General features: G+C 44.2%; 1 protein-coding gene across 1 annotated transcript in view; it reads right to left on the bottom strand.

Annotated features, from left to right (window-relative positions):
- MRPS5 (mitochondrial ribosomal protein S5) overlaps positions 1 to 15,011 on the bottom strand; it is a 297,159-nt gene that overhangs the window by 58,615 nt on the left and 223,533 nt on the right. The window lies entirely within an intron of this gene.

The following is a 15,011-nucleotide window of genomic DNA, read 5'->3' as shown; positions in this document are numbered from 1 at the left end:
GAAGGGATTATATAAATATACAATTACAACTGTATATACAATTGTGAAGCCATGGTTTGTAACGCTTCCTTACATGAAGATGCTGCTGGTGAGGAAACAAAGCAAATGGCATTGTTTGATGTTTATTTTCCTGTAATCAAATTCTATAGATGACATACTGTATTCTACTAGAGCAGAGAAGAGTAACAAAGTGCATCTAAAGCCAAAGCTCTTATTTTCCATTTTGAATAGCGTAGAGAATAGTTACAGGATATTTAGACCCAACAAAGAAAAGAAATACCATAATGCAGCTTCCCAGTCCTTAAATGTGGTAGCCGCATTGTTTTTCATTTTAGGCTTAGAACTTATTTTAGCAAATACAAGTAGATAATACCTGTTAAACTTGCCAAAAATGCAATGCCCTTGTCATTTCCTGTGAGCTTAACTGAAAGTATAAACTATGTTATCTTCCTTCTTAACCACTTACCGACCAGCCGCCATACTTAACGCGGCGGCAGGTCGGCTCTGTCCCATGAAACGAAGTACCTGTACGTCGCTTCATGAGACAGCTAGTGGGGAGCGCAGGCAAACCGCGATCGCTCCCCGTGAAGACAGAACGGCGGTCTGCCGATGTAAACACGGCAGTCTGCTGTTCTGTCAGTGATGAACACAGGGGTCCTGTGTAGGGATCGAACGATTATCGGCAAAGCGGATTATCGGAGGGCCGATATTCACTTTTGCTGATATATCGGTATCGGCCCCGGAATGACCGATATTACCAATGTTCCAAATATTGCTCATGTAAGGGTAAAATAATGTCACATAGCATAATTCCATTTAGAAATGTTATTGAATATGCCACTCACATATGTAGAAAAGATATGAGCAATTCCAAATGAGCAGATCTGCATCTCTCACCCACTTGCCGTAAGTGATACCCGGGTGATACCGTTCCGTTCGGCATCTACTCAATACCGCTCCATCCCTCAGACGCTCCATCTCCCACCCACCCGATACCGCCTCTCACCCACTTGCCGTAAGTGACACCGGGGTGATACTGCTCTGTCCGGCATACGATCTCGGAGGTCACGTGGTCACATGGACAGTGTCAAATGTCAGTTAGGTGTCTGATCTGTCCGCTACAATGTCGCAGTCCCGCTAAAAATCGCTGATTGTCGCTGATTACTAGTAAAAAAAATAAAAAAAAATAAAAATGACAAAAATCTTTCCCCTAGTTTGTAGACGCGATAACTTTTGGGCAAACCAATCAATATGCACTTATTAGGATTTTTTTTTTACCAAAAATATGTAGCAGCATACATACTGGCCAAAATAATGAAAAAATTTGATTTTTACATTTTTTTATTGATAAGGTTTTATGCCAGAAAGTAAAAATTTTTATTATTTTTTTTATCAGAATTTTCGCTCTTGTTTTGTTTGTAGCGAAAAGAATAAATATTGCACATTGATCAAATACCACCAAAAGAAAGCTCTATTTGTGGGGAAAAATTTTATTTGGGTATAGTGTTGCACGACCGCGCAATTTTCAGTTAAATTATGCAGTGCCGTACGCTTCTGGTCCGTAGGTGGTTAAATCTACTAATCCCCCAGCTCCTTTTTAAAAAAAAAAAAAAAGAAGGATAAGCCATGTTTTAACTCCAGCCTGGATGACAATCATGGCTCCCTCCACAGATACAGTGCAGTAGCGAGCATAGTCACTCTACAACAGGAACTGTGTAATTAGCAGGTTCACCAGGTGAAAATAACTGAAAAAAAATCCAGAAAAAACAATGCAGTTGCCTCATCTAAGGACTGGTAGGTTGAAATAATAGGATGTTTGTACTTACTGTAAAATTCATTTCTCTGAGTTCATCGATGGACACATTGCTCCATAAATCATAACTAGTGGGTTATATTGCCTCCTCCAGGAGTAGGACTAAGCAGAAAAAAAAAACACCTGGCTACGCCCATGGGCCTTCCTCAGCTGGTATATAACCCCCCTCTCTGCTCTAGGTAATCTGTTTAGTAGCAAGCAGTATTAGAAGTATCAGAACTCCATAGAGGGGTGGGTGCTGTTTCCGTCTATGAACTCCGAGAAATGGATTTTACGGGAAGTACAAAAATCCCATTTTTACTTTCACTCATCGACGGACACAGCGCTCCATAAATAATAACTAGTGGGACGTCCAAAAGCAGGACGAAAAGGAAAATGAGGGATGGGACAAATAACCAAAGGCTAAACTTAAGAGCCCTTAACCAGGTCACAGGAGCCTGTCTGAAAAATAAAGAAATAAAAAAAAAAAACCTCAAGAGGGAACAGCCCCTCTTAAAAAGCAGCCTACAAAACTTTGTGGCCAAAAGAAGCATCCGCAGATGTCAAAGTATCTACCCTATAGAATTTTGTAAAGGTATGCGCGGACAACCAAGTGGCGCATTGCAAATTAGCGATATTGAAGCCTGATGACAGAAGGCCCAAGAAGCACTCACCACCCGAGTAGAATGCGCCGTGGCAGGGAAAGGTGGAATCTGACCTTTAATGGAATAGGCCTGAGTCACCGTCTGTCTGGTTCATCTGGAGATGGCAGACAAAGAAGCAGCCAGCCCTTTTCTTGGTCCGCCCGTAACCACAAAAAGCCACTTTATCCCTATGGACCACTAAATAGGAACTGCGACAGGATAATGCCACCAATTCCGATACCCTGCAGGCCGAGGTTATAGCCACCAAGAATGTCACCTTCTGGGGAAGGTAATATTGGGCCTATGCTATAGGCCCCCCAACCTGAGGGAGGAGGGGGAGGCGGACCTCATTTTACAGATAGGATTGGCAGCAAGGATGGGAAATGTCATTATAATGGGGGACTTTAATTATCCAGATATAGACTGGGCAGAAGGAACCGCACACTCAGCCAAGGCTAGGCAGTTCCTAAATGTTTTGCAGGACAATTTCATGGGTCAGATGGTGAATGCACCGACGAGGAAAGATGCAGTACTTGACCCACTGATTACCAACAATACAGACCTGATCACGGATATAGAAATACGGGACAACTTAGGAAACAGTGACCATAGGTCAATAAGTTTCAGTATTAATTACAATTATAGGAAGCAGAGGGGTAATATAAGGACGCTGAATTTCAAAAGAGCCAATTTCCCAAAACTGCGCTCGCTGCTAGAAAATATCAATTGGGATAGAACCCTGGGAACAAAGAACACGGAGGAAAAATGGGAGTGCTTCAAGAGCATACTTAACAAGGGGATTGACCAGTGCATTCCAAAGGGAAATAAATTTAAAAGAGCAAAATTAAACCCTGGGTGGCTAAACACCAACATAAAAATGCATATTAGTGCTAAAGAAAAGGCCTTCAAAAAATACAAGACTGAGGGGTCATTGGCAGCATTTAATCATTACAAAGAGTGTAATAAGAAATGTAAAGGCGAAATCAGGGCGGCTAAAATAGAACACGAGAGACATATAGCGGAGGAGAGCAAAAAGAACCCCAAGAAGTTCTTTAAGTATATAAACAGTAAGAAAGCGAGGCCAGTACACATTGGCCCCATAAAAGATGACAAAGGTAATATGGCCACTGAGGACAAAGAAAAGGCGGAAGTGTTAAATCATTTCTTCTCTTCAGTCTTCACAAAAGAATCGGGGGGCTACACGAACCTAGCTTGTAAGGCCGAACTAAACAACACACCTCAGGAAGTGCCGCCATGGCTAACAGAAGATAGACTTAGAACTAAACTAGAGAAACTTAACATAAATAAATCACCGGGACCGGATGGCTTGCAACCGAGGGTTCTTAAAGAGCTCAGCCAGGTGATTGCCAGACCCTTATTCTTGATCTTTAAGGATAGTTTACAGACAGGTATGGTGCCAGCTGATTGGAAAAAAGCCAACGTGGTACCAATATTTAAAAAGGGGCCGAGGTGTATCCCGGGGAACTATAGGTCGGTCAGCCTAACATCTGTAGTCTGCAAGATTTTGGAGGGGATATTAAGGGACCATATACAAGACTTTAGTAATGAAAACTATTATTAGTAGCAATCAGCATGGATTTATGAAAAATCATTCTTGCCAAACCAATCTATTAACCTTCTACGATGAAGTGAGCTGCCACCTAGATAAAGGTAAGCCTGTGGATGTGGTGTATCTGGACTTTGCAAAGGCCTTTGACACCGTTCCCCACAAACGCTTACTGTACAAACTAAGGAAGGTAGGTATGGACCATAAGGTGAGTACCTGGATAGAGAACTGGCTCCAGGGGAGAGTCCAGAGGGTGATGATTAATGGGGAGTACTCGGATTGGGCGGGTGTGGAAAGTGGGGTCCCCCAGGGTTCGGTCCTGGGACCAATCCTGTTTAATTTATTCATAAATGATCTAGAGGATGGGATATCTAGTACAATCTCGGTATTTGCAGATGATACTAAACTAGGCATGCCAATATCTTCTATGCAGGATGTGGAAACCTTGCAAGCAGACCTGAACAAAATAACGGGGTGGGCAACTACATGGCAGATGAGGTTTAATGTTGAAAAATGTAAAGTAATGCACTTGGGGGCCAAAAACCAGAAAGCAAGCTACTCACTAGGGGGGGAACCTCTGGGTGAGTCTAAGATGGAAAAAGACTTGGGGGTACTGGTAGACAACAGGCTTGGCAGTGGCATGCAATGCCAAGCCGCTGCAAGTAAAGCCAACAGAATACTGGGATGTATAAAAAAGGGGATTCACTCCAGAAATAAAGAGATTATTCTTCCACTTTACAAGACTCTGGTCCGGCCACATCTGGAGTATGCTGTCCAGTTCTGGGCACCGGTCCTCAGGAAGGATGTGCTGGAATTGGAAAGAGTCCAGAGAAGGGCAACAAAAATAATTAGGGGAATGGAGGACATCCGCTATGAGGAAAGGCTACAAGCACTGAACCTATTCTCTCTGGAGAAGAGAAGATTGAGGGGGGATATGATATCAATGTACAAATACTGTACTGGCGACCCTGGCATAAGGAACAAACTATTCAGAGTAAGGGAATACAATAAGACGCGTGGCCACTCACTAAAACTAGAGGAAAGGCGGTTTAACCTTAAAATGCGTAAGGGGTTCTTCACTGTAAGAGCGGTAAGGATGTGGAATTCTCTTCCACAAGCAGTCGTATCAGCAGGGAGCATTGATAGTTTCAAAAAACTTTTAGATGGTCACCTTAGAGACCACAACATACAGGGGTATACAATGTACGGTTAAAAGCAAACACACACACACACATCATAGGTTGAACTGGATGGACTGTTGTCTTTTTTTTAACCTCACTATGTAACTATGTAAGGTGCCAGAATGTCACCTTGTGGGATAAAGTAGGCAAGGGAATCTCCCGAATATTCTCAAATGGAGGTTTCTGGAGAACCGAAAGAACTAAATTCAAATCCCATGGCGGCAAAATAGACCCTACAGGTGGGGCCATATTTTGAACCCCCTGAATGAAGGTACAAACTAAAGAGTGCGTGGCTTGGGGTCGCTGAAAGAAGATTGCCAAGGCAGACAAGAGGAAACTAAAGAGGAGGAGCTTCGGCATCCCCACATGGCTTCAGTTGTCTCCAGCGTCTCCCAGACTGAGGGAAAATGGCCCCCATGAAATCATCTGGCTACACAAACATGGCCACCAACCGGAGACCAGCCAGACTAAGGGAAAATGGCCACCATCACCTAGGGGTTACCTACACTGGGACCCCTCCAGACTAACAGGGCGGGACACATACCATCAAAGGACCCTTATAGAGTGGGGATAGCGGGGGAGACCCCAGGATCTCTGCTGCATTCTCTGCCGAGGGACCACCACCAGACTCTAGGTCCAGACAGGGGGGAATGGGAGTGAGAGAAGCCCAGCTCAGTGAGGATGGAACCTGCAGGCAGGTTTGACCGTCCCTGGAGGTTACCCACGTACACCCCAAAGAAAACCACCAAAAGGGGAGAGGGGGTACTGTACTTATCCTTCCATGGTGCGGATAACGCTCCAGACAGAACTCCTCGCCACCGAAGTAGGGGAGCTGTCGGCCAAGGAACCGCTGCGACTCAGACCCAAGCCCGGTCGTATGCAACCCTGCGAGACGTTTAACTTGCAGGCCAGCCTCTGTCTGTGAGGCTATGTCGCGGCCGACCTAGCGCGTAGCTGCAATCTGCAAGTGCTCGCTGGCTGGGCTGGATCTAGTTTATCCAGCCCATCGCCCAGTCCGGCAGTTGATTGTAGATCTCCCGAGAGAAAACAAAAAAAAGATGTAAGAAAGGAGAAAATTGCTAGGACCAGAGATCCCAGCCGGGAGCCTAGGTCCTTACTCCTGAGTAAACAGATTAAAACTGATTACCTAGAACAGAGAGGGGGTTATATATCAGCTAAGGGTGGCCCATGGGCATAGCTGGGTGTTTTCATGTTCTGCCTAGGCCAGGGGTGGGAAAACCTTTTGACTCGAGGGTCGCAATGGGTTTATATATTGGAACCGGGGGCCAGACCAAGAGTAGATGGAGGGTTTGTATGTGTGAATTTCAATGCAGATATGCCAGCGTGCCCCCTTTCAATGCAGATATGCCAGCATGCCCCCTTTCAATGCAGATATGCCAGCGTGCCCCCTTTCAATGCAGATATGCCAGCGTGCCCCCTTTCAATGCAGATATGCCAGCGGGCCCCCTTTCAATGCAGATATGCCAGCGTGCCCCCTTTCAATGCAGATATGCCAGCGTGCCCCCTTTCAATGCAGATATGCCAGCATGCCCCCTTTATATGCAGATATGCCAGCATGCCCCCTTTCAATGCAGATATGCCAGCGTGCCCCCTTTCAATGCAGATATGCCAGAGGGCCCCCTTTCAATGCAGATATGCCAGCATGCCCCCTTTCAATGCAGATATGCCAGAGGGCCCCCTTTCAATGCAGATATGCCAGAGGGCCTCCTTTCAATGCAGACATGCCAGCGTGCCCCCTTTCAATGCAGATATGCCAGCGTGCCCCCTTTCAATGCAGATATGCTAGAGGCCCCCCCGCGAGACCAGTGCACTTACCTCAGGCAGCGCTTCTCTTCAGTCCCCCAGTGCTTCTCGAGTCCTCAGTCCTCCCGCCTCCTCGGCCAACGGCATGGGGTTTGCCTTTCGGCCAATCAGGAAGTGGGATGACCCGCTTCCTGATTGGCCAGGAGGAGGATCCGTGTGACAATAGCGAATTTTCATTCGCTATTGTCACACAATGGGCAGGCTCGAAGTTCCTCTGGTGGCCCGGTGCCGTTTGATCCACAGTACCGGTCCGCGGCCCGGGGGTTGGGGAGCACTGCGCGCTCCGCAGGCCGGATTAAAAGGTCCGCCAGGCCGTAGTTTGCCCATTCCTGGCCTAGACCTACTCCTGGAGGAGGCAATATAACCCACTAGTAATGTTTTTTGGAGCGCTGTGTCCGTAGATGAACGAAATAGAAATCATATTTTTTGGTTTTAGATACAATTTAAAACTGCTATCAAGGTTATATTTGGCCATCTGTATCCCATTAAAAAAAAAAATTCCCCCTACTTTTGGTCCTGCAGAAACTACAACAGAACAATTATCCGCAAAAGCTCCTCTATTTTTGTTCTCGTCACAACTCATATTTATTTTTGTGATTTTCATTCAGGGTTAGGCCCCTTTTACATGAGCGCACAGATCAGGTTCACCTGTCAGTTTTTCAGGCAGACCTGATCAGACTCACTATTCTCTATCGAGTGGCAGGTATAAATGGATGTGTCTGTTTACACCTGCCGACATCCAACTCAATCCTATTGGTCTAGCGGATGGGAAGCAATCGAGTATAAACAGACAGGTGGTCCATTTACATTCGAACGCCCATAGAGGAAAGCTAGCTTTGTTTGTGTCCGCACTGCATAAACAGAGCAGACACAGACCAAATTCCCCGCTGAGCAGGTGCACTCTTGGTAGACTCTACCACATGTGGAAGGGGCTTAGTTCCATTGACTGGTCATTGGTAAAAATGAGAGTAATGCCCCATACACACGTGCAGATTATCTGCAGACTTTTGTCTGCAGACTTACCAAAACCATATAATATGAGGTCAAACCTAAACACTTTCAATTTGTATGCAATCCGGCAGGCCCTTGCACTACATAGAAAAGGTAAGTCTGCAGACAAAAGTCTGCAGATAATCTGCACGTGTGTATGGGGCATAACTCTTCCTAGTAGGGATACAGCCAGTAACAGACAGGGATTATAACCACTCACCAATTATTTATCAAAAATTAAAAAATAAAAACAGTCTCAAATACTTTGAAAACGTGCATTTACAAATTGCACTCCTTTCACTGCCAGGTCCAAGTACACTTATTTAACTTTTAAAATCACAACAAAGTCAGTTTATTCATGGCTCCTGTTTTTTTTCCATAACCTTTAAAAAAGATGTGATAGATTTTATTTTTAAAATAATTCATACGGTAATATGGGAAGAGGCTTGTCCTAAAAACCTAATGCCATTTACATGCAAACTATAATCTGAACAAAATTTCAGTTTAGAATGAATATTTCAAAGTGTGCAATTACTTGGCAGTATCATCCCTGTAGGGGATGTACAGACACACACATTACCTTATCATCTCTCCATTAACTTGTCAGCACATGTGACATTCAGACATCAACTCTACATACATTTTCTGTTATGGGGACACCATGGTTGTATTGTAGGCTACCCTACATATTATGGTGACCTTCTACTGTACAAGGGACATTCGAAGTACACAAGCTGAAGCTCTGATACAATTATGCTAGCCTTGGCCATTGCAAACATATAAAGAAGCACATCAGTTGAAAGTGAAAAAAAGCTAGTTACGTAATATTCTTTCCAACAGATGTGCCAATAAAACATTCTTATGATTTTCAGCATTATTTCTTTTTACAAAAGGATTTACTGTATTACTTTTTCATATTATTTCTCTTTCAACAAACATACACATTTTTCAAGAATGTATGACAAAGTATATAAAGGCAGATATTCTTTTATTTTAAGAAGCAATAACATTGAAGTAAATAGGAAAGTACCGTATTTTCCGGCGTATAAGACGACTGGGCGTATAAGACGACCCCCCTAATTTTCAAGTTAAAACATAGGTTTTAGGCTATACTCGCCGTATAAGGCAACACCATTGAAAAACATCAGATTTCTCATAGATCTCCAAGGTACGTACCCTAGTACTGTAATACATGTAATCTCTCATATCTCCAAGGTACCCTAAGTATTACCAGTAGATGTAATCTCAAGACGTGGGCTGTGTGGGAATCCTGTACCGTTACACCGTATGTACCGTAGCTTCGGCTACATACAGGGTACCGCGCTGAGCCAATCACAGTGAGCGATGTATTCTATTATTGAATGCAAAGCCTGCTCGGATTGGCAGAGTCAGAGAGGCGGGCTGATGTTACTCCGCCAATACGTGCAGGCTTTGCATTCACTAATAGAATACATTGCTCTCCCTGATTGGCTCAGCGCGGTACACTGTATGTAGCTGAAGCTACGGTACATACGGTATGCCGGTACAGGATTTCCACACAGCCAGCGTCTTGAGAGATTACATCTACAGGTAATACTTATACTTAGGTTACCTTGGAGATATTATATTCTGCGTATAAGACGACCCCCCCCCCCCCCATTTTTGGGGGATTTTTTAAAAAAAAATTGCCAGGACCAGGGATGCCAGCAAGGAACTAGGTCCTTACTACTGACTAGGCAGAAAAAAACTGAGTGCTTATAGCTCAGAGTGGGAGTATACCCCCTGGGACTGCCCCATAGGCGTAGTCAAGCTTTTTCCTACCTAGTGTCCTACTCCTGTAAGGGGCAGTATAACCCAATTGTGACATTGGACATGAATCCGAAATCTCTTAGACAATATGATCCTGTTGAGCCAGGATACAAGAGGGTCCCTGATCTGGTGGCTTCGTTCTCTGGCACTTCAACAGGGAAAATCCTTTCTCCCCCTGTACTAAACAGTTGTCACCATGGATGCCACAGCCTGTCCGGGTGGGAAGGCATCCTCGGCACAGATAGTGCTCAGGGGGTCTGGACTCTGGAAGAGTCCAGACTGCCGATCAATGTACTGGAACTCAGAGTGATCAGACTTTGTCTGGATCATTGAACAATTCCTCTTCAGGGGTGTCCGGTATGAATCCGAATCAGACAATGCCACGACCGTGGCATATGTCAATCACCAAGGGGCACAAGAAGTGTCCTTGCGGCTTGGGAAGTAGCCGTCATTCTAAGGTGGGCAGAACAATTTGTTCCAGCCCTCTCTGCTGTACACATTCCAGGGGTCAAAAAATTGGCAAGCGGATTACCTCAGTCGACAGGTGTTGGACCAGGGGGAATGGTCAATTCATCTGGAGGTTTTTCATCAGTTGTGTCTCTGGTGGGGTACTTATGAGGTGGACCTGTTGGCCTCTTGTCTCAACAGGAAGGTACAGAGGTTTGTGGCACAGTCTCGGGATCCTGTGGCCGAAGCCACAGACACATTAATGGCTCCTTGGAGTGAGTATCATCTGATTTACGCCTTCCCCCTCTCAAACTTCTGTCAAAGACTCTTGCGCGGGATTGAGGCAGAAGGGATTCCAGTCATTCTAGTGGCTCCAGACTGGCTTCGCCGGGCTTGGTACGCCAATCCGATATAGGTGGTTGCCGATACTCCTTGGATACTTCCTCTCAGGGAAGATCTGCTGTCCTAAGGGTCAATCTTCCATCATGCTTACAGTCGCCGGCTTTAACGGCTTGGCTGTTAAAAGCTAGGTGCTGAAGGATAGAGGTTTGTCTGAATCAGTGATTTCTACGCTGTAAAAGGCTAGAAAATCTACCTCTAGAAAGATCTACCATCGGACTTGGAAGACATACATTGCGTGGTGTGAGTCTCTTGGGGTTCACCCTCGCTCCTTTTCGGTGGCTCGGATATTGACTTTCCTCTAACGGGGGCTTGAGCAGCGCCTGGCGTTGAGTACCATCAAGGGATCGGTTTTCTTTCAACATCCATTGTCCACACATTCCTTGGTGTGTACCTTTATCCAGGGAGTTCGACACTTGGTTCCTCCAGTGCAGTCTCCATTGCTGCTGTGGGACCTCAATTTGGTGCTGTCAGTTCTTCAGAAACCTCCCGTTGAAAGCCTTCAGGAGGTTCCCCTGCTTACGTTGTCCCAGAAGGTGGCTTTTTTGGTGGCTATTACTTCTGCGGGCAGGGTGTTGGGGCTGGCGGTGCTGTCTTGTCGTTCACCTTACCCTTAAAGGCCCCCATGCTTTTTTCAAAGGCGCTGCAGGGCTCGTAGGTTTTCCAAATACAATCATTTGTATTAGGTGTCAAAATAGGCTTTGGCAACAAAGATAACACCTGTGTTTGTTCACCCAGACAAGTTTTAGGATTTTAAGATTAAATACTGGTTGGTGGTACAGGTGTGCAAGATCATGTGTGCAGGGAGGGGGTTAAATCACATATTCATGGATGGCGGCAAATTTAATGATTTTAAGGGGAAGGGTGGACTTATACAAGGGGCATATAACGAAGATGAATAGTTTTGCATAAAGTCACATTTAAATGTTCTGTAAAGCCTAAGTTTAGTGAGAATGAATATACCAAAAAATCCAGCTCCTTCAAGTTGGATGGTTTCTGCTTTTGAACAGTGATCATTAAGTTTGACCACAGATTTTCTATTGAATTGTGGTCTGGGCTTTGACTAGGCCATTCCAACACATTTACATTTTTCCCCTTAAACCACTCAAGTGTTGCTTTAGCAGTGTGTTTGGGGTCATTGTCCTGCTGGAAGGTCAACCTCCGTTCTAGCCTCAAATCATGCACAGAGTGCTACAGGTTTTGCTCAAGAATATCCCTGTATTTAGCACCATCCATATTTCCATCAACTCTGACCAGTTTCCCAGTCCCGGCTGCTGAAAAACATCCCCACAGCATGATGCTGCCACCATAGTGTTTCACTGTGGGGATAGTGTGCTTTGGGGGATGTGATGTGTTGGGTTTGCAATAGACATAGCGTTTTCTTTGATGGCCCGAAAAGTTTAATTTTTGTCTCATGAGACCAGAGCGCCTTCCTCCATACATTTTGGGAGTCTCCCACATGCCTTTTCGCAAACTCAAAACGTGCCATTTTGTTTTTTGCTGAAAGTAATGGCTTTCTTCTGGCCACTCTGTCATAAAGCCCAACTCTGTGGAGCATACGGCTTTTTGTCGTCCTATGTACAGATACTCTAGTCTCTGCTGTGGAACTCTGCAGCTCCTCCAGGTTTACCTTAGGTCTCTGTGCTGCCTCTCTGATTAATGCCCTCCTTGCCTCGTCCATGAGTTTTGGTGGGTGGCCGTCTCTTGGCAGGTTTGCTGTTGTGCCATGTTCTTTCCATTTGGTTATGATAGATTTGATGGTGCTCCTGGGGATCATCAAAGATTTGGATATTTTTTTTTATAACCTAACCCTGACTTGTACTTCTCAACAACATTGTTCCTTACTTGTTTGGAGAGTTCCTTGGTCTTCATGGCAGTGTTTGGTTAGTGGTGCCTCTTGCTTAGGTGTTGCATCCTCTGGGGCCTTTCAAAAAAGGTGTGGTGTGTATATGTAATGACAGATCATGTGACACTTAGATTGCACACAGGTGGACATCATTTCACTAATTATGTGACTTCTGAAGGTAATTGGTTGCACCAGAGCTTTTTATGGGCTTCATAACAAAGGGGGTGAATACATAGGCACATGCCAATTTTCTGTTTTCTATTTATAAAAATAGTTTTATGTATACATTTTTCTCATTTCACTTCACCAACTTAGACTATTGTGTTCTGCAGGGCTGTGGAGTCAGTAGATAAATGTTCTGACCCTGACTTTTTGTACTTCCGACGCCTCTGTATTAATATGTATTAATCTTTCGACACTGACTTGGGTGGGTGGCATTGCAGTAACTATTCTGGCCACATCACTAACGCTCTCTGGATAAACAAGGATGGCTTCTTCAACAGTAAGTTTTGATGAGCGATCATACTTATCAACTTCATTTAGTGCTTTATAAAACTCCTGTTGGAATTTTTTTATTTGGATATGTACTGGTTCTGTAACGCTTATGCAACGTCACTTTCCTTTAGCAACTTCCATTTTGTCTAAGAAGGAATCAAAGTCTAATTCTTCGAAGAAGATGATCCTGAGTTACCACTATTGCTTAAAAGAACTTCATCCTGTGGAGGTATTTCAGGTCGTAATCCCTTCATGCGAACTGCTACATCATAGAGGGCCTTTTTCCCAGTAGCAGTCTGTTCTTCACTGTTCAACAAAAGTCGGCTCATTGGGTCGACATAAATAGCCGCTAGCAAGATTTCATTTTCCAGCAAAAGACTCTCTCTTTAAATCATTGAAGATGCAATGCCCTCAGCTATTAACCCTCCATTTTTGTTCAGGCGATATAACAGGCTCTTCCATTCCAAGAGGAATTTACCCGGGGTTAGATCGTCACATTGCAACCTCTTGGTGACAGTGAAGGGTTGAGAAAGAAGGTTCTCCAGCTCTTTTGTTTGTGTCCACTAGCTTTCAGTTAATGCAAGATTTTCATTGTCCATTTCTTCTATGAAGTCTTTAAGTTCAAGCAAACGCTTCACCATTAAATAAGTGCTTCCCCAGCGAGTTGTTTGATCCAAAATGGCTCCTTTTCCTGCACGTCTTTTCAAAATTGCATCTGTTTTGGGGGGCCCTGGCTGCAACAGTTACTTGCCGTAATTTGCCAATTAGTGTAGCTGCATGGCGATCTTTTAATCCATCTCTTATGGCAAGTTGCAGTGTATGAACAGCACATCGCATATGATGAATAGTAGCAAGCTTCAATGCTTCTTCAACAAAGTTGTCTAAAAAAATGTCAGCATTCTCTTCAGTTTCTAAACTTTCTCCAATACTTGCAGAGCTGTCTTCCTCTAACTCTAATATCTGTCTGTTACTTTCTTCATCTGCGTTCATCTTCTAAATTGTGCTCAACATGTTAGAAGCGTTATCTGTCACCACACACATAAAATCTGTTCCTTTGTAATTTTAAAATCTTCTAGAACACCCTCCACTAACTTCTGAAGGTAATCACTGGTGTGATGTGCCTGAGTGTCCTTTAATCCGAGGGTCCGTGTTATTGTTTTGTTATTTTTATCCACAAATCTAACATTAATATCAAAATAATTGACTATGTGACGTGTGCATGCATCCATTTTAAGGAAGACAAAACGTCCTTTCAGTACTTTCTGCAGTTCTTCCTTTTTACATTTGGCCTCCTCAATTATAAGTTTCCTTATACTAAGTCATTAATTATAACTTTTTGTGAATTGGGACATTTAAACTTGCTTTTTTTTTAAATTCCAATTTAAATTTAGTAGGAGTAGGAGTCGGAGTCGGTGCATTGTTTGCCGACTCCGACTCCAGGTACCCAAAATTTCCTCCGACTCCTCGACTCCACAGTCCTGGTGTTCTGATCCATCACATAAAATTCAGATTAACAAAACATTGAACTTAAGGCTGTAATGTAACAAAATAGGTAAAAAGTCAAGGGGGTGAATACTTTTGCAAGGCACTGTATGTGCCTGCTGTAACATGAATTTGTATGAAAAAGTATCCTGTTCTCTTTGTATTGCTTCCTTTGTGTGAAATCCTCACTGTTCCTTCCAGTCCCCCTGTTTTCCTTTTAAAAACTGACCACAATAAGCAGGAGAGCACAGCGTAATTGGTTCTCTAGCTGTGCTGAGAAATCAGCCTACTCTACTCCAATGATGAGACTTGTTCTGACACCCCCCCTCCACCACCGCTGACCCGCACAGTCATTCACTGGGAAGATTAGTGTACAGCTGTTTCCCCCCTCCCCCCCTCCCGCATTCCCAGCTCTCCTCATGCAGCTGAGAGCAGAGAGCATGTGAACACTTATAAGAAAAAATTAATAGAAACCGTACTTCAGCTTCTAGGAATGACAAAGGATCTCAGAATGAATGGAGGGGGGTGGTGCCATCATCTGCCCATCCACCATTCC

Source organism: Pelophylax lessonae (genome assembly GCF_965119305.1).
Source record: "Pelophylax lessonae genome assembly, chromosome: 3".
Taxonomy (NCBI): domain Eukaryota; kingdom Metazoa; phylum Chordata; class Amphibia; order Anura; family Ranidae; genus Pelophylax; species Pelophylax lessonae.
This window is presented reverse-complemented; position numbering and strand designations above follow the sequence as displayed.